Source organism: Crocuta crocuta, unplaced genomic scaffold (genome assembly GCF_008692635.1).
Source record: "Crocuta crocuta isolate KB4526 unplaced genomic scaffold, BGI_CrCroc_1.0 scaffold36, whole genome shotgun sequence".
Lineage (NCBI taxonomy): Eukaryota > Metazoa > Chordata > Mammalia > Carnivora > Hyaenidae > Crocuta > Crocuta crocuta.
In genome coordinates, this window is record NW_027532203.1 from 16994799 (window position 1) to 17019405 (window position 24607).

Genomic DNA, 24607 nt, shown 5'->3' on the forward strand with positions numbered 1-24607 from the left:
GAGCCATACCCAGAGCTCTCAGACTTTAGAGGAAGCCGACCCATGTGCTCGGGATATTGTTAAATCTAAAGATGCCAGAAGCCCACCCCTAAAGTTCTGAATCACGGCTCCTGGGTGGAGCCCAGGGAATATACATTTTTAATAAGTTCCGGAGTGACTCAAGCATAGTTCTCAGCCTTGGCTGCACACAGGGAGGCCCTGAGGAGTTTAAAACACTGATGCCCAAACCCCATCCCTGGAGAGTCTGATTCAACTGGTCTGGAGATAGGGTGTGGACCCTGGTGGTTTTAACAGCTTCGGCAGTGATTCTGATGTGCGGCCAGGGTTAAAGCCCACAGGACTCAAGTTTGAAGACTCACCCAGTTACCTTCCACTAGTCAGATTTCTCCAGGGTGTGTGTGTGTGTGTGTGTGTGTGTGAGAGANAGGAGAAGAAGAGAGATTTATTTTAAGGAATTAGTTCATGTGATCGTGGGGGTTGGCAGAGTAGGCTGGCAGGCTAAAGACCAGGATGAGACGAAGTTGCAGCTTGAGTCTGTGACCATGTGAACCAACTTTGTGTCTCTCTCCAGCCTGCAGACTCACTCCTCAAGATCTTGGGAACAGAGGGGAAGCTCACCGTGACTGTCCCTCTATGCAGAGGGGAGAGCCGGGAAGCCCTTCAGTGGTTGCTGACTCCTTGTGTGTGTATCCGGGCCCCGCTGCTCTCTTTAATTTCATGACTGCTTCATTTCTGCTTGAGTTGTGCACACCTAATGCCATCACCCACAGAGACTGGGTCTGCATATCCGCCTCTTGTTCAGTACTAAATATGTTGTATGACATAGATGTTTGCCCAGTAATGATGGTTGAACTTGTGAGTGGCATGTCACCCCCATCCTCACCCCGCAAGGGCTGGGCAGCACCCATGTCAGTGGGGTATGCAGACCCTCTGAAATACACATGTGGTGCTGGGCAGAGATTGTGATCCAAACAGAGTTTGGAGGAAGCAGGCTGTGGGCAGATAGAGGACTCGAGGGAGAGGCCAAAACCCAGAGCTCCGAGAGCCACAGTGGGCACCGGGCCAGACCCAGCAATGCCCTATAACAATTGTGGGGCCTCAAAAGGTGAGTAGCATTGAAGCCCAGAGATGATCCTGGCTGGCAGGTGAAGAGCAGAACAGACGCGGCATGCTGGGGCAGGAAGCCTCCGAAGGCAGGGCTGCCTCACACAGGAGGCTCCTCTAAGCTGCCTGCTGTGGGTGGGTCCAGGAACGGGCTGCGGAGGGAAGGAGGGGGCTGATGACAGACCAGGGGCCAGTCCCGACCCCAAGCTAACTCGGGTGGAGGATGGATTGGAAGATGGGCTGCCCTTCTCATCTGATGACAGAAAACAGATGTCCACGGGTAAGACCACTCCTCCATGAGCTCTGGACGGGAAGCTGCGTGGCGTGGCAGATGAGGCCCCAGACAGGGTGTCCAGAGACCCGGGCTGGGCCACAACTGCCTCTGTGACCTCAAGGATGCTGCTTGGAGCCAGAACCAGGGCAGGAGGTCAGATCTCCAGGCTCTTACCCTGGAGCCTCCTATCTGTTCCAGGTCTTTCCAACCCACAGCCTTGTGCCCACACACTAATGCCCTCAAGCCTGTCAGCTGAGCCGGCCAGCAGTCCCGTAAGAGCCCCCGAGTCTTGGGCATCATGACAACAGTATTCCGATACGTATCCCATGACTGGAAGAGTTCGGAGGCACTGCTTCCTACTAGTGTCCCTGCAGGGGTCATTGTCACACCAGTCCTGCAGGAAAGTGAAAGCTGTTAGGCAAAGCAGAAAGAGTAAACACATTTGGGAAACGCAAAGTTAAAGTTAAACAGGTTTCTTTACTATGGCTTTCTCAGAAGGGTGTGTGTGTGCGCGTGTGTGAAATGTCCGTTGTGTTTCTCCTACAGGGCTCTGGTATTCAGGCATCCCAAACACATTTGTGTGGTTCAAGTTCATAGTTTCACATAAGAGACATGAGCCAATGCTGCTAGCTATCACTCACTTAAGACTCAAAGTTCTGGCAGCCATGTCCAATGAGCTGGACCTGGGTTATGTCCTCCTGAGCTCACTGCTGGGGATGGGAGAGGAGGGAGCCCCCTCTTCCCCAGCAGGGGCTTTCTAGCAAGGCTTTCACCGTGGAAGAGACATATCAAACCAAAGACACATGTCAGATCTTGGCAGTTGAAATCTTTGACCATGGAGTTCTTCTCTTGGACTAGTACTTAACACCCACAGTATTAGGAGAAGCCAATTGTGGGCTTTGCCACTCAAGACTAGGCTGTCCCCGGCTCTCTTCTAGAACAGAACTGCTAGGTCCCACCTTAGAGTGCATCCTTCCCCCTTTCATCTCCTTCTCCTGGAGAGGCGCCCTCGTCCTCGGTCCCCTTCCTCTCCTGGCTCCCATCACCATTCTTCCCCCTTGCACACCTCACACAGCTAGCAGCATGAACAATAGGCCTGAGGGCCACGGAGCAGGCTCCCTGGGTCTTGCAGGGAGATAAGCAGTCTATCTGATGAGCTCACACCTACTACTCTTGGGCTAATCCAGAAATCCTCAAAAACTTGGGTGTGGGATAAAAATGGCTTTGGTGGTTCCCACCTACAGAATTCCTTGTTAAAATGCTCCCCTGGTAGGAATTCCCAGAAGTGGGAATGGCAAGCTGGGTGGCATCATATCAGGCTCATGGAAGAGATGTACACTGGGGTGGGTAGGGCTTATCGAGGTACTTCCACTTACCCCATCCAGCAGCTACCCACGTGTGAGGCCAACCCTGCCCGGTTCCCGGTGGATTGGAGCCACCTTCCCATCCTTCATGGCCAAATTGCTCAAATTTCCAAGATAATTATCCAGCCTTGTGTTGACATTGACTTGGAGAGGCCTGATTAAGAGGTCTGGATTACCAGAGATAAATATCACTATTGTCACAGTCCTTAGTAATGAGCCCTTAAGAACCTGCCACACACGCAATACCATGAAGGTTCTGGGTTGGGTACAAAAAAGGAGCTTGGCATGGCTTCCACTGTGGAGACTATTACCTTCCACAGAAAGCCTCAGCTTTCTCAAGATTTGCAGAATGAAGACATCAAACAGGTGGAGCCCCACAGCCCCATGTAACTCTAAATACATCCCTGCCCAATGGGCATTTGTGGAAACCTGGACAACAGCTGGCCACAGCAGTCGGTCATTCCCTTGACTATATGACCCATCTTGCCACCTGTCCTTCTTTCTCTCCCTTCTCCATGCCTCCCTTACCTCTGACTCCCTTTGCTCCCTTTTCTCTCTATCTCAGTTTCATTACCTCCCCCCCTCCACTTCTTCCCATCCCCATCACATCTGCTTCCCCAACCTCTGCCCCTTCCTGCCCTATGTCCCTCTGGGAACCCAAGACGGAGGACTGACTTCTCACAGGTAAAGCAGAAAGGTGCCAGGGTTGAGCAACCCATGATGATGGCAGAAATTTTCCCTCTGCCATTGATTAGGACTGGGCAGTGCCTCAAGGGTGTGGGCTGGGACCAAACCCCAGCACTGTTTTCTAGTGCCATTGGGTCATGTGATCATCAAAGGTGGCAGAGGGGGGTGATATGTACAAGGAGGTAGAGATAGTCTATGGTGACCGGCTGTCCCACTTTGAGGGTCACTGAGAGGATTCCCAGAATGTGGATCTTTGAATGTGTAAACCAGAGAAGGCCTGGGAAAACCAAGATGAGTTGGTCTGCCTTCTGAGCTTTGGGCAGTGAGAATGAGGGAGGGTACCTCTGGGGTGGGAAGTGTGCATTCTAATCTTTTCTGAAGTGCTGGCTGGCAGAGTTACAGACTTCTTCCCACCCACCATTGCCTGGGCCCCCGTCCCACAGTGGAGAGCTAAGTAGCAGGGAAGCAGAAGGCGGACCCCATCTGGGCACTGGAGTCCCTGTGCCAGAGCGATTGGATGGCCATAACTAGGGGTGCATGCTGAATTTGTTGCCACAACAAAGTAGATGAGTCTTTTTCCCCCCTGGGCCTCAGCACCCTCTACTAGAAAAGATATAGTCTAGCCCTAACATCCTAGGAACCTTCTTCAGATGTTTGCACACAGTATTTCCAATGTGTCCACCATTATCCCAGTTTAAGGCTTTTAGAGGCTCTCACATGGAGCTCCAGTCCACTCCTGACTGGATGCTTGGGACAGGTGACTTCACCCTTCCTTGCTCAGTCTCCTCATAGGAAAATGGGGGTTAGTGTAAGGATTAAGTGAGATAATATCCATAAAAAAAGCCCTCTCATTACCTGACTCATAGTAGATGCTCAAGAAATGGTGCATGAAATTTGAAATGCTCTAGACCTGGTGACATGTTCAGCGTTCAGTGGTTCTGTGATACTGTGAAATGATATCGTGAACCTTCCACATGATGCACACTTTCAGCTACCCCAGGTCCTTCTGGGAGAGGGATAGAGGGAACTTCTCTTTTCTCCTCTCCCAGGGATCAGATCTCTTCAGAGGCACCAACGAGATGCTCCCCTCACCTCTTAAACTGAATACTCAAGACCAAAATGGAGTGTCTCACAGCGGTTGTGTTTGTTGTTTTGAGGTTATAGCATTTGTAAAGCACTCTTGGGCTGAAGGTTTCCAGAGGAAATCTTTTTTTTTTCCTTAAATAGGTTATTGTCAAGTTGGTTTCCATATAACACCCAGTGCTCATCCCAACAAGTGCCNCCTAGTGTTAATATTTTGAGGAGTTAGAGGAAATCTTTTTGATCCCTACACAATATTATTTAATCAGAAGAAATAACATTCTCACTTTTTCTTTCCTTGGGAGATTTAACTCATGGAAATTTTCTGGTTTAGCATTTTGCTCTCCTTGGCTACATAAAATCGCAGGTGCACAGTGTGTGGCTGGGACCAGCATTACTAGACGGATGAGGCATACACGAGCAATTGCTGCCCACCGAAGGCTTTACCATTCTTTAGTATTCTTTATTATTTATGTTCCCAGTCATTTCCTCCTTAGGAAAGGTAAGGTCATACTACTTTAAGGTAACTGAGCCCCTATATACTCAGTGAGTCACTCAACAAACATATGCCAAACGCCTGCTGGTGTGAAGTTCCATGTCCATCCTGTGCAGCGTACAGAGAAGCAAACTTTACTGTCAAGGCACTTATCTTTTGATCCTGTGGGCCCCATCCTTTTAAAAATGACGATCCTGGGGCGCCTGGGTGGCTTAGTCGGTTAAGCGTCCGACTTTCGCTTAGGTCATGATCTCGCGGTTTGTGGGTTCGAGCCCCGCGTCGGGCTCTGTGCTGACTGCCAGCTCAGAGCCTGGAGCCTATTTCGGTCTGTGACTCCCTCTCTCTCTGACCCTCCCCTGCTCATGCTGTCTCTCTCTCTCTCTCCTAGAAATAAATAAAAATATTTAAAAAAAAATGACGATCCTTTTGAAGCTCAAAACATTTCATGGACCTCCACCTGGCTGTACCTGCCTCTTATGATTCAATAATGTTTTTATGTGCATTTGTGTTGAATTCATTACAATCCCATCTGCATGCATTTGAAAACTAACCATACGTGCACGCGTGCAAAATTACTTGCTCAGCATACTAATGAAGTTGGGGGTTCTTTAGGGTCTGAAGACCACCCCCACCATTGACCCCCACAGCCTGGTGGCCTTACTGAGGACCTAGGACTTTTGGAAGGGCATAAGGTCTCGGGCTGGGGAGGGTAAGAACACCCCTGGCAAAGGAGGGGGTGAGAGCTCCAGGCAGGGACACACCAGTTGGCTGGCCCCTCAGCTGCAGACCATGGCGAGTGTTGGGGTGAAGGGAAAAGGAAAGAATGACACTTTCCTGGGGGAATATGTAAGTAATCCAACTTTTGCCCAATCCTATTGTTGGTTTTAGGAAACCTTCCTCCCTACCCCTTCTGTCTGAGGAGCTTTGCATCTGGGTACACATTGTTCCTTTTACAATTTTAATAACTGAAGCTTTATAAACCGCCTGTAGCATCTTAGGTGTGCTGCCTCCCTCACGATGTGGAAAATTCCTCGGCTGTACAGGCTGGAGCAGGGTAATGCATACTCGTGTCTGCCTCCATCCAATCCCGCCACAGCCCCAGGAATCCATGGCTGCTCGGTCACCACCTTTCAAGCTCTCGGGGTTGTACTGGAGCACATTTCGCTCCCCCCTGGCAGCCCCTCTCACCGACAGGTTTTGGAAATCCCTGACACTCCCACGCTCATCCTGCAGCGCCCATTGTGGTCTGTCTATCTCTGTCCTGACCCACCCCCCACCCAGAACCTCACATCGATCACGATAACACCCATTTTCCAGTTATATCTCCATGTGCCGAGGGCTAGGAGACAGGCAAGGAAGGCAACATGGAGGGCAGGTGCCTAATTCAGGAAGGCTTGCTGGAGGAGGTAATGCCTGGGCGAAGCCTTAAAGGATAAGCAAGAGTCAGCCCAGTAGAGGTTAAGGCGGATGCGGAGGTGGAGAGGGAGATTTAGCAGACGGGACAGAGTGAGCAAGGCCAGCATTGTGAGAGTCGGGCGTGCGAGTAATGCCTTCCAGCTGCTGGGGGCAGGTCACCTGCTGGGGACAGGGGAGCAAAGTAGCCCAGGGCCGCGTGGTACAGCTGGTGGTGGCTGCAGGAACGAGAGGAGAGCAAGAGAAAGACAGTGGGGCTGGGACAGCACGTGGATGCTGGAAGCAGAGGGCTGAACGAGAGAGAGATCCGTGACCTCAGCCAAGGTCGGGGACCTGGACAGCTAACTTTGAAGCAGAGACATGGTGGAAGGAGGCAAAGGGTGACCTCCTTAGTCCCTGCCCCGCCGCCCCCTACTTTCCCTTTCTTCCCGGGACCTGTAGCTTATTTGTTTGTTCCTCCCCTCCTCTGCTTTCCCCGCTGGCACGAGCTCCCCAGAAAAGCTAAAAATTCATCTCATCTGACCGAAATCAGAGGGTGGATGAGCTGGGGCTTTATTACACACTGGTTAAAATGGGTCTCGTGGGAGAGGATGGGCTCCGTTATAATTGTATCTTTGGTCACCTCCACCCACCCGGCCAAAAAAATGGGGGGGCTGCATCTGTTTAGACACCATTTTACAAAAGAGCTCTCTTCCTCCCTTCAACTTTTTTTTATTAGTCTTGGAAAATCAGGCTGCTTGGCCTGGGAACGATGGGTGGCAGGAGGGAATTGGGGGGGTGGGGGTCCTGTCCTCCCACGGCTGCCTTTAGGGTAAAGAGCCTGGNCTCTAAAACTGTTCTTTGGGCTTAAGCATACCATCTATTTAGAACTGAGTGTCAGAAATGCTGAATGAAGGTTGTTACTCTGGCTTTGAAAGAAGTATTTTTGGAAAGGGTGTGGAGCAAGCAATAAATCACAAGTAGCATTCAGGGTAGTTAGCATGAGACAATAGCCCTTTCCAGGCCCTCTTCTGCCCCCAGCCTCCCTCCCGCCCTCTGGGAGACCCCTGGAAGTGGATTGCAGGAGGCTCACCCACAAATGCTATGGTGTGTGGATGCGTTGTGGGTCTTGGGTCGCAGGGTGCAGGTATTCTGTGAGCTTCTTGCAGAGTTAGGTGGGCACTAGTCAAGCAGGAAGCCTCCCACACCTGTGTGCTGTGATCTTCCAGTTACTCCCTTGCCTTCTCTTCACAGATACTAAAGCCAAAAAATTGCTGTGGCTCTCTCTGTCTCCAGTCCCCCAGCTAGGCAGGACGGGAGATCTAGGGGAATTTTAACCCACACTATTTTGTTGGGAAGCTGAGATTACATTCATGGAAAGATAGGCAAGGGAGTAAATGCGTGAGGGCCAAGGGGTAAGGTCCCAACTCTCAAAGGGGTTGCAAGATATGTGCATTAGTCAGCTGTTGCTGCATAACAAATATAGCCCCATTTTTAGAAGCTTAAAACAGCAAAATTTATTATCTTCATGATTTTTATCATTAGGAATTCAGAAGCTGGTTAGCTGGGCAAGTTCTGGGCCAGGGTTTCCCAGGAGGTAGCAGTCAAGGTGTTGGCTTTTTGGAGCTGTAGTCATCTTAAGGTGTGACTGGGACTGAAAGACCTGCTTCCAAGATGCCTCACTCACATAGCTGGCAAGTTGGTGCCTGTTGGTGGTGGGATGCCTCAGTCCCTCCCCATTTGGAGCTGTCCAAAGGCTTCTAAAGTATCTCCAAACATGGCAGCTGGTTTCCCCCACAGCAAGAGTTCCAAGAGAAAGCAAGGCAAAAGTGGCAATGTCTCTTCTAACCTAACTTTGGAAGTCACACACCATCACATCCAGACCAAGCCTGGTAACAATGTTGGGGGGGGGGGACCTTCACTTCCTGAATACCAGGAAGCGAGGATCACTGGGAACCATCCTGGAGGCTGGCTGCCACACAATGGAAAGTCACCTTGGGTTAAACAAGGAGAAGTGAGATTCAAACACGGTCTTGAAGAGCCTGGGATGACTGGAGAGGTGAGACTGGAGTAGGGATGTGAGCAGGCTACAGGAACAGGTGCAGCAGCTGAAGTGAGCCTGCTGTGTTCGGAGGACAACGCAGCGAATCTAGGTTAGACAGCTCTACGAAATAAGGTCAAGATCAGACTATAGAGGATCACAAGGGGCAGGCTGGGATGGTGGGATCCCCCAAAGGGAGTCATTGAAGGTTCTGTATGGAACAGGGACCAGGGGAAACTCAGACTCTTACTATCTGGGTACCTTGAGTGGGTCACCTCAACCCTTTAGAGCTCAGTGGCCACATCTGTAGCATGGGCAGCATGACTGAGTTAATATATGTGAAGTAGGTGGTTGACTAGAAAGCAGTAGGTGTTGATTATTGAGGGATCACCATTGCAGCCGACCCTTCCTAGGAGTCCTGACACTCACGTGGTGTGAAACCACATCCGGGCCCTTCCCCGTCCTGGAATAGCAAACAGCCTCCTGAGGCTGAAACCAGGTGCTTTTCCACTACTGAAGAATCCAGATCTCAACCGTGGGCTGCCTTTGTAGCCACAGGAATATTGCTATGTGGTACGTGGGTGCTGGACAGAGCATGGACTGCCCCTAGTATCCTACGGTCATATCCTACAAGACTTGATGGCGGCCAAAGCCTGTCCTCAGCCAATTCTCATCCGATCCACACAACCACCTACGAGATAGGCACCCTAGTGTGGTTAACTCCATTTTACAGGCAGGAAACTGAGATGGGATAGTTGAAAAGCCCTACACAAATCAATAGCGATCAGGCATTATGAAAAACCCCACAGATTTGGGGGTTTGTGAAAGAAGGGAGAGAATCCAAATCACTCAATATTGTTAATAGTAATGGCTTTAAAATTCAAATATCATCTATATCAATAGTGTATGTAGGAAAATATATCTTTCTTCTACCCCTCACTGGTATCTTTCCCATCTTGGAAAGAACCAGGAACCAGTTTTTAGTGTGTCTTCCCAAAGCTAGCCCATGCATCTGCAAACAGATATGTGCATGTCGTCATCCTTTGTCTTCTAAACATGGTAACCAGCCATGCACTCTGTGTAGTATGCTTTGCAGTTAAATCTGAGAGATAGTTCTCTATATTGTCATATACAGACATGCCTCATTTTTTTAAGGGCTGTGTAGAACTCCACCATGTATCTAGCCAGCCCCCCATTGATGAGTATATTGTTTGCTTCTAGTATTTGCTTTCAAAATCAGTGCTGCAGAATGATCTTTGTACATAAATTGGGCACATGTGATAATAAAACTATAAGATGAGAGCACCTGGGTGGCTCAGTCAGTTAAGTGTTTGACTCCTGATTTCAGTTCAGGTCACGTCCTCACAGTTGAGATTGAGCCCTGTGTCGGGCTCTGCACCGGGAGTGGAGCTTGCTTAAGATTTTCTCTCTCCCTCTTCATTTGCCCCTCCCCTTCTCACGCTTTCTCTCTCTCTCAAAAAAGAAATAGTAGTAAAGCATTTTTAAAAATACATAATGCTTTATAATGGTGGAGAAGCTTATAACCAAAAAAAAAACAGAAAAAAGGAAAAGAAATCAGAAATTCAAACACCATTCAAACAGAAAATTAGATGACGGAAAATAGGCATTTTGGATTTTGTAANTGAGTATCTATAAGGGAAATTTCTAGGTCATTAGAATTTTTTATGTTTGCCCATCTGACAGATGAAAATTAAAACCTGTTTATATTTCATCTTTATGTATTTAATGGTGAATGATATTGAACACTTTTCACATATTTAAAAATTATCTGTATTTCCTTTCCTGTGATATTGCCAATTTCTCTAGCAAGCTATAAAGATCTTTTGCTGATTTAATATAATCTCTCTTTATAAAGGAAATTAGCTCTTCATCATATGTTTTGCAAGTATTTTTCCCAGTTTGTGCTTTGATTTTATTATGGGATTTTTTTAAGTTTTTATTTATTTATTGAGAGAGAAAAAGAGAGAGAACATGAGCAGGAGAGGGCCAGAGAGACGGGGGGAGAGAGAGAGAGAGAAAGAGAGAGAGAGAGAAAGAGAGAGAGAGAATCCCAAGCAGGCTCTGCGCTGCGAATGCAGAGCCCAGTGTGGGGTTCAAACCCAAGAACCATGAGATCATGACCTGAGAGCTGAGATCAAGAGTCAGATGATTAACTGAGCCACTCAGACACCCGATTTTGTTAGGGGTTCTTGATGTGCACAAATTTTTAAGTCATTATTTCATCAGATTTATCAATCTTCTATGGCTTCTAGATTTTCTGTCTTGCTAGAAAAGCATTTCCTTTTGAGATTATAAACTCATTCTCCAATATTTCCTTTTCATTATTTTTTTTAATTTTGAAGGTGCTGTTGTACCTGTCATTTGTCCTAGCATTCAGAGTGAGGAAGACATCCAAGTTTTGTTTTGTTTTGTTTCTTGTATGATTTGGTCAAGTTGTCCCAATCCCTTTTAGTGAAAAATTCATCTTAAGATAGCAATTGAGTTCCCCCCTTCATTGTATGCTAAATTTATATAGATATGAATTTATATGAGTCTATTTATGGACTGTCTATGACTTTCTATTGATCTGTCTCACTGTTCAGGATCCAGTGCCAAATATTTTATTTTTATGGCTTTATAATATGTTTTCCTATCTGGTAAGGCTAGTCTCTCTACTCCCGTTACTCATCCTTTTCAAAACGCTCTCAGCTATTCTTAAATGCTTATTTTCCTGCATGAGCTTTAGAGTCAGCTTATCTAATTTCAATAGAAATTCTGGTGGATATTTTTATTGGGATCATATTGCATTTATTGAGCAATTTAGGGGGCATTGGCATGTGTCCAGCATTATGACTCTCTAGCTGAGGGCAGGGTATATCTTTCCACTTAAATATTTCTAAAAAGTGCTCCAGTCATGTTTTCAAACTTTCTGTTTTTCTCTTGCACATTTCTGATGAACATGTTCCTAGGTGTTACATCTACTTTCGTTGCCAAGTAAATGGGTTTCTCTAACATATTTTTGAACTTCTCCATTGTTTATATAGGAAAGTATCCAATCATATCCTCTGCAAATAATGGCTTTTTTGCCAGCTCTTTTCTAACTTTTTAACCTTATAATTCTTATTCAATATGTTTGATCTTGAGACTTCAAAGGGGGACCAGACTTCCTTAGGTGTGAGGAAATCACTGAGTCCATTCCAGCTCATCAGTAGGCCAGCCAGGCTTCTTTGGGCTGGGGGTTGGGTGGGGCGTGGGGGAGCAGGCAGGATTCTTATGCCTTGAGAGTGTTTTCAGTGTAATTTGTGATATTCTGGAGATCAAAACTCTCAGTGCAAATGGAGGATGAGTGGTGGTGGGTGGAGCAGGGCAGGGTGAGTGCTGGGGTGGGGGTAGTTTTTCTAGAAGGCTGTGGCAGGGGAAGGACTTCCCCTAGAGGCCGTGAAAGACCCCAGTCCTTAGTGCTGGGTGCCTGTGGCTGAGGACAAACATCGCAGAGGGTAGAAAGTTGCCTGTCCCTTTAGGTTTGCACTGGGGAAACCAAAACTACAGGGGAGTCTGGACTCCCAGGGCCAAGCTCACATAGGACTGCCTACCTCACACCATTATGCCATCTCTCCATCACAACAGCCTGGCACTTGGGTCCTGCCCAGACAGCTGTGTGGCCTGGATGGCCACCTATCACTTACTAGCCTCACATTCCTGATCATAGGACCCAGACCACACTGGATTCCTTCTTGGTTTCTATTTCTGGCCAATATTTTGTTGTGGGTTAGTCTCACTGCTCAGTAAGGCCAGAAGCCCCTCAAAAACAGGTTTGAGGTCTTGTTTCAAACCCCACACAATGTGAAACCCAGGTCAAGCACACGGTGAGTGATCAGTGACCTTTGTGACTTGACAGACTGATGTTCCACGAGGAAACCACTCATGACAAATGATTCCCACTCACCTCTCGATTGTCCTTGCTTTAGAAAGGGCTCCTGGAACTGAACAGCCATCAGCTTCTGCAGCGGGGAGACAAGGCTGGAGTATAAATAGGAAAAGGAAAGGTTTGGACTTTCCCAGTGCAATAAAAGTCCTATATAATAATATTATATGTAACTGTGCAATTAAGCCTGAAAATTGCAAGCTTCCAGTTTGTTCTTCCCAGCCAAACACCAGGCGGTTCTGGTGGTGGATGGCGTCTGCTTAGAAGAAAAGAGCGAGATCGGAGGCAAATCTGAGGTTTCACTTCCTTTGGAAAACACAGGCGGGGTTGGGAATCCTTGAGGCCGTCCAGCTGGGCGGCTGCTCTGGGCCCTGTCTGCACACTGAAATGGGCAACGGCAGGGAGGCAGAAGTGTTTTTCCAGGGCCGAGGCATAACTAGGACACCTTCCACCTGGGCCGAGGCCTGGCGGTGTGACTCTGCCCTCCTGCCGCCCCCCAGGCCCCGCCCCTGCTGGAGCCCCTCCCCACCCAGCCCCACCCACGTCTGGTGCACAGAGCAGGGCAGGGGCATGCCTGTGAATGAATACCCAGGAGCTGCTTCAGGGCTCAGAAAATACATTCTCCTAGCTGACTTCCAGCCGCCCTTCCCTACCCGCTCTGGGACTGCCTGCCTGTAGCTGACACCAACCTCAAATGCAGAAGGGGGCAGATTCCTCTCCCTTCCAGAACCTTCTCTGACTTCCTTCCCATGGCCTTTTACACAGTCCAGATGCTTGCGAGGCCTCACCTCCCTGCCTCACCATCCCCTCCATCCCCCCAAGACTCCTGAAGAGTGAACAGCCCCCGCTGAACCCAGCACCCCGCTACCCATCGCTCCTGCCTTGCTAAGCCCCTGCTTCTGTGCCCTTGCTTTGCACACACTGTTCTCTCTGCCAGAATGTTCTTCTTTCCCTGCCCCACACCCCCGCTGCCTGGGGGCCTCAGAGCTCAGCACCCCCTCACCATNCCGCCGAGCCCAGCAGAGCCCCTGCTCCGGCCCCCAGAGGACCTATCCACCGCTGGGCTAGCCCTTGGCACTAGCGTTAAGTCCGTACCGTGAGTTCTTACTGCCAGGAAATCCATCCTTCCCTCCCTGCTTCTCCAGCCCTCAGCAGAATGGGCAGACTCTACCAGCTGACAGGCAGCTTTGCAGCCTGCTCAGAACACGGGGGGCCCAGCCACCTGGGTTCAAATCCCAGCTCTATCTCAGTCTCCCCATTTGAAAAAAATGGGTAGTGATGACGGCACTGACTGCCTCGTGGGGTTTTGAGAGGGTTCAATGAGAGAATCATGTAAAATATTTAGGACAGCGACTGGCACCGAATGAGCGCTCCATACATCTCAGTTACCAGTTTGATTCCCTTGATGTCAGTTGCAGGATGCTCAGAATTAACCCTCTGTCTCCCATAGACTGCTTGTCTGTCAATCTGCATCCCTGTCTGTGCCCCCATATCCTCCCACAGGGCCCGAGGGGTTAAGGGGTTGTTTGTAATGAATTGGTGCAAATTCTGGAGAAGCAGCTTCCATACTCTACCCCAGGCACTGCACAGCTCCAGGGCCATCCTTGGCCACCTGAGAGGAAGATACATACAGTCAGTCTCCTCACCCTCCCTCGGGGGCAGGGTGAGGGGAGACAGCAGGCACTTTTTACCAACCTACTGAGTCTCGCATCACTCTGGGCAGAGAGGGAAGAGTGGGCAGAATCCAGAAATTCACAGTTGGGTGCAGCAGCCCCAAGATAGTAGATGTTGAGCTGTTCGTGAATTTGGAATCCCAAGGTCAACGCTGGAGCCAAAGTATTTAAATGAGTTAGCTGGAGGACAGCATGGAACCATCAAGTCTGAGGGCAAGAGCCTCCTGGGCTTCCGTTAAAGAAGTTGAAGCTCAGAGAGGGAACGTGGCTGGTCCAAGGTCCCCTGCAACTCAGCTGCAGAGCAGAGACTAATTGTAAAAGCAGGCTTTACTTGTACTTCCTCCCCCAAAGGGATTAGTCCCTCCCTGCAGACAGCTCGCCTGCGCATTGCTCAGCCCTAACTCACGCTCTTTCCCAAAACTGAGCTTGGCCTTTCTCCACTCCCTCACCTGGCTCCAGCTTTTCTTCTTTCCCATTGTTAAGTCCCCTGGCTCAGCAGCAATGGCACAGCACTGGGGGCCCTTGGCACGTGGGTCAAGGTGATGTGCAGGCAGAGCACGTTCGGAGGCTGGCCAACTCGGCAGCCACCTTGGTGCCTTCCGGAAGAGACGCTGAAATATCCCCAGAAAGGACCGAAATCAGGTGTCACTTAACCCAAAAATCCACGCACAACCCCTTAAATAACTAACAAAATCTAAATCATTCCCACCCACCCCCTCTCCCCACAGGAGACAGCATCTTTGGGCAGAAATGCTAAAGAGAGAAGCACACCCAGTGGGCTCATGCGTGTCCCCACCTCCCCACCCCCACCATGTGTTTGCACCCCTGCTGATGCAGGGTGTGGGGAGCAGAGCAGACCAGCCAGCACACCTGAAAAGGCAGCCAGAGGCAGCTGAGACTCCGAAACTCAGTGACGTGGGGCCTGGAGCTGTTTATGGGAGAGAAGTGATTTATTTTATTATCTAAATTTTGAGTGGTTTAATAAGGTTTAATAAGCCTCCCAAGGAGTTTTCTGGCTCAGGAAATTGCCAGTAATAAACACAAGTAGTAAATCCTTTATTTTGAACATAAAGAGGTGTGCAATTTTTCTTAAAAGAAAACAAGTCTTCCCTGCCCCCCTTCGCCTCACCTTCTAATAAATAAAGGGTGAATAAATGATTAAAGAACAGCAGCTTGAAGGGGCCCCACATTATTTGTCCAGCCCAGACTCCCACGGGCCGGCCAGCCAGTGCTCCAGCCATCAGCAGAGGACCCCCCTGCTCTGCCGACCCGCAGCCCCTCCAGCCTCCCTCTCGCATTGTGTTCCTGAGGCCATGCAGCCCCTTCGAGAACCTGCTCTTTCAATCTTTCTTGCAAGGTTACTGCACAGCAGTAGAGGAAATCAGTAGCCTCAGGGGGGATATGTGAGTTCTTCAACAGTCTTTTAACACATTGCTTTATGACCTTGACCTCACTTTACATCTGTTTCCTTATCTGTAAAATGGGTACAGTACCAAGGAGGTGAAAGTACTTAGCAAAGTAAAAGGCTCCAACCCACCCCTTGGGTGAGGGGCTGTGGGCCGTGGCCCCTGCACACCCACATGCTCGCAGGCTGTCGCTGTGAAGAAGACGGGCTTCCTCCAAGGAGTAATTGAACAGCCTGACACTCATACACCCTCATTCGGCCCTCCGGCGCCGAAGTCCCATGCAGAGCCCCCCACCTCGCTCCTCCTTGCCCATCTCTCAAGCCTCCCTCCTGGGCACCCCTCACGTTCGTCCCTAGGGTATGCTTCACTCCTGTAAGAACTTAAGGCGAGAGAAGCCCACCGTGGCTTTTGCCCCTACTCCAACTCCTATGAGTGGTTCTAGACCTTGTTCTGATAAAACCAAACCAGTGCAGGGTGTGGCGGGAGACAGTGGGGTGATGGTGGTGAGGGGCATGGCGGGCAAGGGCTATGACATGATACAGTGGATGGGGTCTGGGCTACGAGGCAGGAGGTCTGGGGTCCCTGTCACTCACCTAGTTCTGTGACCTGGGCAAGTCTGTTTACCAGCATGAGCTTAGGTTTCTCATTAGCAAAGTGGGCCAAGTAATTCTTCCTAGACCAAGGATCCTGGGGAAAGTATGGAGAAAAGCGGATGCGGACAAGCCTCTCAGAATAAAGAGCTAAACAGGCACAAAGCTGTGTTAACTCGGGGACTTCAGCAGAGAACAGTGAAGCAGGACCTGGTCACAGGAGGAAAACCTTCAGGCCCTCAGACGTTGCGACGGGAAACCTCTGGCTGCGGCGGGAATGAGAACCCAGGAGGCCTGACTACCAGGCCCTCACATGTCTTGTCCTGCGGATGGGGGGGGATGNAAGGAGCACCTGGCATGGCCATCACCTTTGGCAGAGGAGGGAAAGCTCCGAGCTCATTTCAAAGAAACCAGCTGCCAGCTCCAACCCCAGGCCCAAGGCGAGCTGGGGACTGTGGGCTCTGGGTGTGCCCAGGCAGGGCGGCAGAGCAGGTGGGGCCGGCCTCTCCTGGCTGTGGGCGCCCTGCCTGGGGTGCTCCAGCAGGCAGGCTGGAAGCTGAAGTAGCCCTGCCCAACCTCCCAGCCCACATGTCTGGCCCCGGCTTCTGGGGCAGCTGAGGCCCTGGGGCATTCCGGGGCCAAGGGGTGTGGCTGGCCNCCCCTCTTTTGCCCTGGCCCACCAGCCCCTTGCAGATTTCAGGACCTACAAAGACCACAAGGAGTAAGAGCCTGCTCGAAGGATGCGAGCTTCAGTTCTGCCGGGTGGCTGTGAAGCTCGAGGCCCAGGCAGGGGAGGAGCTGGGGCTGGAGACCAGTGGGACCACTCCCAGTGTGCCCCTGCTGGGGCCAGGCTGCCCTGGGGCTTTGGCAGAAGGACGCATCATCCTGAGCCCCAGATTTGCTGAACTGAGCAGGGTTCGGAGAGGTGCTGGCTTGTGGATAAAAGCAATAGAATTGTCCCAAACCTCACACCACCAAGGCAGCCATGGAGGACAAGAAAGAGATTCTGCCCGAGCAGACTGGAGCCCTTTGTGACTTTGGGCAGGTCACATAGCCTCTCTGATCCCCATCAAATGGGGGTCACAATAAGGATGAAATGAACGAGTATACATGCCATATGCATGACAAGGCTCTGTTCGAATGTTGGATGTGCCCAAGACACAGGGTTCAAGCCACCCCACTGCCGTTTGTGACTTCAAGCCTGTCCCCCACTATGTATTGAACTGATCTCACTCATTCAGCATCTACTATGTACCTGTTTGATGGCATTCTGGGAATGACACAGACATGGAAGGATCAGACCCTGCCTGGAGCAGGTGAGATTGAGGCACTTCTTTCCCTCCAAACTGAGGCAGCAGGAGTATGTCATTTGCCTACCATGCACTTCACATTCCTAGTTAAACTAGTCTGAGAACATGGGCCCCTGACTAGCTGGGCACCTCACAGTGGCACCGTAGCCTATCAGGGGACCAGAGGCCAGGGCCTCAGAACCCTGGTTCTAACTCTTGACACTAATCCACTCTGTGACCTTGAGCAAGGCTCCTGTTTGTGCCTCATTTTCCTTGTCTGTAAAATGGACATAAAGCTTATGGCAGCCTTGCCTGCCTGATGGGTTAGAAGTACATGAGATAGGAGGCATGGAAGGACCTGGGAAGGTTATGATGCCCTACGCATGCCAGGGGTGGCCCTGGCAGCGTGTAAGGGTTCTTCTCAGAGTATCCTTGGGAGAAGTGCCTCAATAGTGTGGACTTCTAGGAAACTATGCAAAAGGCAGAGTAGTTCCCAATATGGTCCTACTTCCCTCTGCCAAGACATCAGTGTGAGGTCCGTGTCCTTCCTGGACTTCATAATTGCTGATACCTAATTGTCCAGCGCCTACCCTGTACCAGGAGGCACTTTCTGTGCCTTACTTCCTTAGATCCATTGGATGAGTCTGTGAGGTCGACAGGACTATCAGCCCCATTGTACAGATGAGGAAACTGAGCTCGAGGAAGGTGATATGATGTCCCAGAGGCCATCAGTGGGGAAGCAGCGATGTGGACCTGGGCATTCTGAGAACGGGCCTCGCCCCCAGCACTCCGAGTAGGCCTCCTGTTATCAGATAGCCATCAAGCAACTTCAGGCACATGCCTGACTGAGAATCGCTTCTTGAGTGATTCCACTTGGAATCCAGATTTAACACACTTCCAGAGGGGTTCTGGACATCCAAAGCCTTCCAGATCCAAATAACGTCGCCCCTCTGCCCAGTGAAATGCTCTCTCTGCTGTGCAGCATGGACAAGGCCCCTCCTCCTGGAAGCCTAGCCTGATTGCCCAGGCCATGGGTGCCTGGTGCCTTTCTGTCCATACCTCTCATTTGTACTTGGTACTGACCCCTGACATACATGGTCTCACCACCCCCCTCCCACATACACATCCGTCATCCCAGGCTCCGATGAATCTCTAAAGTAAGAGATGGCCTTTGGGGAGGAGGGTTCAGATCCCAAGCCGGACTTGGCGGGAGGCAGTGTGGTAAGGGGAATGGATAAGAGTGTCGGCGTCGGATGCAGCTGGGTGCGAATCCCACCTAGCACTTGCTGCCTTATGGCACTGGCAGGTCACTGACCCTCTCCATACCTGTTTCTTCGTCTCTAAATTGGAGGTGATGTTAAAAATATGTACCTTTCAGAATTGTGCCAATTGAGGAAGGATTAGAAGTGCAATGAGCGGCATGTTACAAGCAGTCCGTAAATGGTGGCTGGGATCGATAATTATCGTGAATGCTGGCTGGCGTGCTTGACTGATTTGGTTATTATTACAGGACACAGAGTAGTACCAAAATTCAAGCCCCTTACAGTCGCCCTACCCCCACCACTTCTTGGCTTCTCTTAGTGGAGCACCTCCTCCCCTCTGTCGGGGGCATGACCCCTTCTCCTGGTAGGGAGAGAGGGGGAGCGCAGCTACAGTACCTGGAGGGGGTAATGTTCTCATTCTGCATTTGAACAAAGAGAGACCCAGAGGTGGGAAATGCTGCTTTGGTCACACAGGGCCGCTCAGACACACCTGAGCTCTAGAGCCTTCCCCCGAGGGCAGAGGCCCAGGGAAGGCCCGCTGGGATGATGACCACATAGGAGAAGGTTTGGCCTCCCCTGCGTTCTTCCTCTTTCACCTCCTTCCTCCGTCTCCAAGCCCCTCTTCCCCTCTCTCCCGCCCCTTTATTTCTGGGGTGTGTGTGTGTGTGTGTGTGTGTGCGTGTGTATATGTGTAATTCTCTTTCCTGAGTGTGTTGTTCTTGGAGCCAGGACTGCCCTGGCTTGGGCGATGGGAGGAAGGAGATGGAGGGCCTGGGCGGGAAGGTGGGGGTGTGGCGTGGCATTCCCTTGGGGACCAGGCTGTCTGCGGGCCCTCCAGGGCATGGGAATCTTAGGGTCGCCAAGGAAGCTCCCATAGTGCATAGAGGGGGTACTTTTTCCCAAAGAGACAATGAAACAGCAAGAGGCAGCCCCGCCTCCTGCCTAGAAAAACAGCCCCCACGACAAGGTCACATCCGCTCCTCCAGGAAAGGGATGGGACGAAAGCTGCGAACCCAGGAGCAGCGAGAAAAGTCCTGGGCTGGCAGGCCAGCCTCCATGCACCCGGTCACCCAGGCCTGTTACCTGCTCCTCCTCTCTCCATTTTGCACTTGTAGCTTCTCGAAGTCATGACAATACTTCTCAGGTTTTCCATGACTTGTCGATGACAAGATGAAGAAACAGAAGCCCAGAGAGGCAGAGGGGCTCCCAAAGTCACACACACCACAATGGGCTCCTGATTTCCAGTCCCAGCAGACCTGGCTCCAAGGGCACAAGAGATGCGACATTTAGCACAGGGATGGCCACTCTCCTCTCCTCGGTGGGCTCTGATCAGACACTGCCCACCCACCCACAGTTCAATGGGTCACATCTCCTCTGTTTTAAAAGGTTGGGGGGCAGCTTAAAGAATTGTAAGAATTTTCTCTGGAAAACATTTGAAATATTTTTGGTCTTTGAAGGAATAAGCCCTTAGCAAGCAAGAAAACTTGGCCTTCCATAAAGGACTGACTTCCTGGGGTTTTACTGATTTGGGCATTTTACTTAACAGTCGAAGTGTCGTGTACAAACCATCGTCTGAGACGAGAAGGTGTTTCTAAGCGCGAGGACCCTGCTGCCATATGGTAGCTTGGTGGGAATTTGGAAAAGGTGCCATTTCCTCAATATGTCTACTTGCATCTATCAAAATCACTTCGTAATACACTGATTTTGCAAGATGGAAGCATTTTAACTGCCATCTGCCGGACGATTGTCATGCTAAATGTCGCACGTCTACCATGCCCATGAAGTCAGTAGTGCCCCTGTGTAGTGACCTGCTGCTGTGTGACGAATCACGCTAGAATTTAGACATTTAAAATGTGAGCAGATATATGCTATCTCACAGTCAGGAATCCGGGAGCACCGCGGCTAAGTGGTGCCGGTTCCGCATCTTTCAGGGACTTGCATCCCCCTGGATGACAGCATGTCAGTGTGGCCGCCGTCATCCGAGGGCTTGACTGGGGCTGAATGGCCTGCTCTCACCGTGGCTCATTCACACAGCTGGTGAGCCGGTGCTGGCAGCTGGCAGAAAGCCACAGTCTCAGGCCATGGGTACCTCCCCGTAGGGCTGCTTGCGTGTCCCCACAACATGGCAGCTGCCCCCCCCCCCGCACCCAAATGTCTTTTGTAACCACACCGTCAGGTCCATGAATCTCATTGGTTACACAGGTCAGCCCTGTTCACTTGGAAGGGCATGAATCCTTCCTACCAGGAAGCAAGAATGATGGGGTAGGTGACATCTTTGAGTCTGCCCTTAGTTGTGGTGCCATTGTATGGTGAACAACCTGCCCAACGGTCATTTTGGTGCTGCTGAGCCCCTGCCTTAGACCTTAATCAACTGTGTGCCAGGACTGTGCTAAGCATCATAGTGACAGCCCGCCTGCCAGCAGCTTATGATCTAGCAGAAATGCCAAGACACAGGAAATAAGTTCTAGTACAAGGCAGAGTGAAATAAATGGCAGGAGGCATCAGGTGGTCAGGAGATGGAAAGGTGGGAGAGGCCCGGCATCTGAACTGAGAGACGGAGAAATTCCTGATATGTGGGTGGGATGTGGCCCCCTGGAGATAGAGGAGATTGGGTGTTCTCCAGCTGGGAGCAAAGGCATGGAAGCTGAGAAGCAGGGTTCATTTTGGGGGATTCTAGGGAAGAGAGGAAGGGGTCTGATGTGTGACACATTTGAGAGCAGTGCTGTGGGCACTCAGCTTATCCAGGTGACTGTAGGCTGTGCTCAGAAGGTGGGAGGCAAAGCCAGATGGAGCCTTAGCTCCATCCCCACCCCTCCCCTTTGGCAGAGCTTTGCCAAAACCACCAGGGGAGGCTGCCCAGGGAGCGGGTGGCCGAGTTCCAGAGGCCACAGAGGAGCCGCTCTGCCCACTCTGAGCAAAGCAGTGACCTGGGACTTGCTTGGGAAGACTTTCTGATGCTGCAGTTCCTGAGGCTGGCCAGGCCTTCATCTGCCCACCGCCCCTGCCTGCTTGGCCCCCCCAGGAAGGCAAGGCTGTTCTCTCTCCTGCTGACCCAAATCCCTCCCACCCTCCCCCACAAAGGTGCCCCTGAGCGTCTCTGAATGCCTGGAGTCTGAGCCACTCAGGCGCGGCAAGGACTCCTGGCCGCTCTTGGTTACCTTTGTGAAGCAAGGAGGTGGATTGGTTGTGGTTGAGAGCATGGCCCGTGGAGCAAGACTTCAGGCTCAGATCTTTATGCCATGACTCAGTGTCTCTGTGATTTATCCATTTGTGCTTCCTTCGCCTCCCCAGTAAGATAGGAGTGGTGATGGTAATAGGAGCCGTACCCCAGTTATCATGAAGATGAGCAGGCCTGAGGGCAGGTGATGGCTCTGATCCCTCATTTGGGAACCCCATTGTTTAGGGCGGGCACTTGGCCTGCAGAGAGAAGGTGTTGGCCAAGGTTGGCCTGGTCCTAAATCCTCCCAGTCGGCCCTATAAGGCCTGAGTGTCTGAAGCAGGAAGCTGGGGTCAGGGGATGGGGACCAGTGTCCTCGGGTCCCCTCACTCACTGCGCAGATGATCATGTTGCACCTGGCTGCCACAAAGCAGCCTTCCTGAGACCGTAATAGGCATGGCAGTCCTGAGGAGTGCCTAGCCGCAACGCTTGCTCATGTTCTCTGCTTTCCCTCCGGCCCCCACCAATTACAGCAGGGAGGCCTGGGGTGTAGGGGAAGGAGGGAGCCTCAGAACACTCTCTGCAGCACAGAGAGCTGAGGCCTGCAGCGTGGGGATGCCCTCCCTGGTCAGAGAGGAAGAGGAGAGTCCTACACAGGACCTCACAGGGGTCTGAGTCCCCAGAGAGATGCAGCTGTGGAATGGTTTTTCAGTGGACAAGAACCAAGTTCAATGGAGCCATTCAGAGAAGATCTTGGCCCCCCCAGACCTAGAGCACCTTAGTGGGACTGCCCACTTTGCACTTGCTGTTCCCACTGTTCCCTACATTATCCTATGACTGGCTTCTTCTCACCATCCAGGCCTCAGCTCAAATGACACTTTGCAAGGAGGCCTTCTCTGACCACTCTGAGTAAAGTAGCCTCCCTCTCCCCACCGGCTCACCCACTACTGTCGACAGATGATAATAGGCACTCATTAGGGTGGAAGGAGATCAATCTACTTATTGGTTTAAGTTGTTTTCTATCATTTGACTTTTTTAATTAAGCTTTTTATTTTTGACATAATTTGTCGATTCACATGTAGTTTTTTTTTTTTAAATAGAAACCTAGCTTATGTTAATGTGTATTTGTTTTTGAGAGAGAGAGACAAGCACGAGCAGGGGAGGGGCGGAAAGAGAGGGAGACACAGAATCCGAAGCAGGCTCCAGGCTCTGAGCTGTCAGCACAGAGCCCGATGCGGGGTTCGAACTCACGAACCACGAGATCATAACCTGAGCCGAAGTCAGACACTTATCCGACTGAGCCACCCAAGGCGCCCCAATTCACATGTAGTTTTAAGAAAAAAATCCAGACATCCCATGTACACTTTGCCCAGTTCTCCCCAACGGTAGCATCTTTCAAAATCACAGGACAACATCAACCAAGGTATTGACCTCTCTACACAGTCAAGATACAGAACGTTCTCATCACCAGGAGGGGCCCTCCTGATGCCCTTTTATAGCCACGCCCACCTCCCTCCCAGCCCACCCCCTCCCTAGCTACTAGCAACCACTCCTGTGTGCTCCATTTCTGTAATGATACCACCTCAAGAACATGATATAAATGGCATTATGCAGCATGTAACCTATTGGTGCTGCTTTTCTCACTCGGGTTCATCCAGGCTTTTTTTATGAGTCATTCCTCTTGATTGCTGACTAGTCTTCCATGGAATGGGTGCACTCTGGCTTGGTGAACCATTCACCCATTGAACAACCTCTGGATTCTTTACAGTCATTGACTGCTGTGTGTAAAGTTGCTGGGGATATTTGCATTCGGGTCTTTGCGTGAACCTACATTCTTATTTCTTTGGGACAAATGCTCAAGAGTGCTTGATCGAGAATGCTGCATCATAGGGCAGTTACACATTTAGTTTTTTAAGAAACCACCAAATTGTTTGGCAGCGAGGTTCTACCAGTTTACATGCCCACCAGTAATGGATGAATGATCCAGTTTCCCCACATCCTCGCCAACATTTGGTGTTGTCACTATTTTTTATTTTAGCCATTCTGATGGGTGGATGGGGAGCTCCCATTTCTCTTGATATTCCTCTGTCACAGTTGAATGCATGGCCTGTGGGGGTCCCTGGCCCTTTTGAAGATGAGAAGGCAGGGTGGCACCAAGGCCTTCTGGGAAACTTCCTGAGCCCCTGCACTTCCTGCTAGGTCCCTGAAGCCTCCAGTCCCCACTCAAGAACCCATGGTGTATGTGGCACTTCCCACTCCTCCGCTCCCCCTGCACCTGCCTTCCCAAAGTAGAAACATCTAGAAGATAAATGTGTGGGAATCCCCAAAGCTCTTCCCACTGGGGCATGAAAGCTTTCAGGTTTTGTTTTTATTTTTATTTTCTCTCCACTGTAATTGCACCAGGGTAAGGACCAGGCTTTTGCTAGGATTTATGCATGGGCTACCATCAAGCTTTGCCCTAAGCAGAGGGGGTCCTCGATGCCATTGCACAAAAACGGAAGTGGCTTTTTGTCCAGGTTGAATCTGTGGACTTGGACTTGGGAGTCTGGCTCCCTGAAGGGAGGTGATATCCCCTGGTGTCCTCTGTCCTGCACTTTTCCCTCCCGGTGGCTGTCACTGGCCACACTTCACCCTAAAGGGTCTCAGAAGAGGCTTCTCCCTCCAGGTGATGTGTTTTCCTGAGGGTAACAGAATACAGACATGATATATTAACTAAGACTGTACTCGAATTTAACACTGAGTTGAAGTGTTTACTTACGTGTGAAACAGCCTACAGACATACATATATAGGAGGTCACTATTTAAAAAGAAAAAAAGAAGATCAAGATTTGCAAATGAATAGAAACTCCACCAACTAGGACGAAGCA

At 50.6% G+C, this 24607-nt stretch overlaps 1 protein-coding gene across 1 annotated transcript in view; it reads left to right on the forward strand.

Moving 5' to 3' along the window:
- ZBTB7C (zinc finger and BTB domain containing 7C) overlaps nt 1-24607 on the forward strand; it is a 298728-nt gene that overhangs the window by 261595 nt on the left and 12526 nt on the right.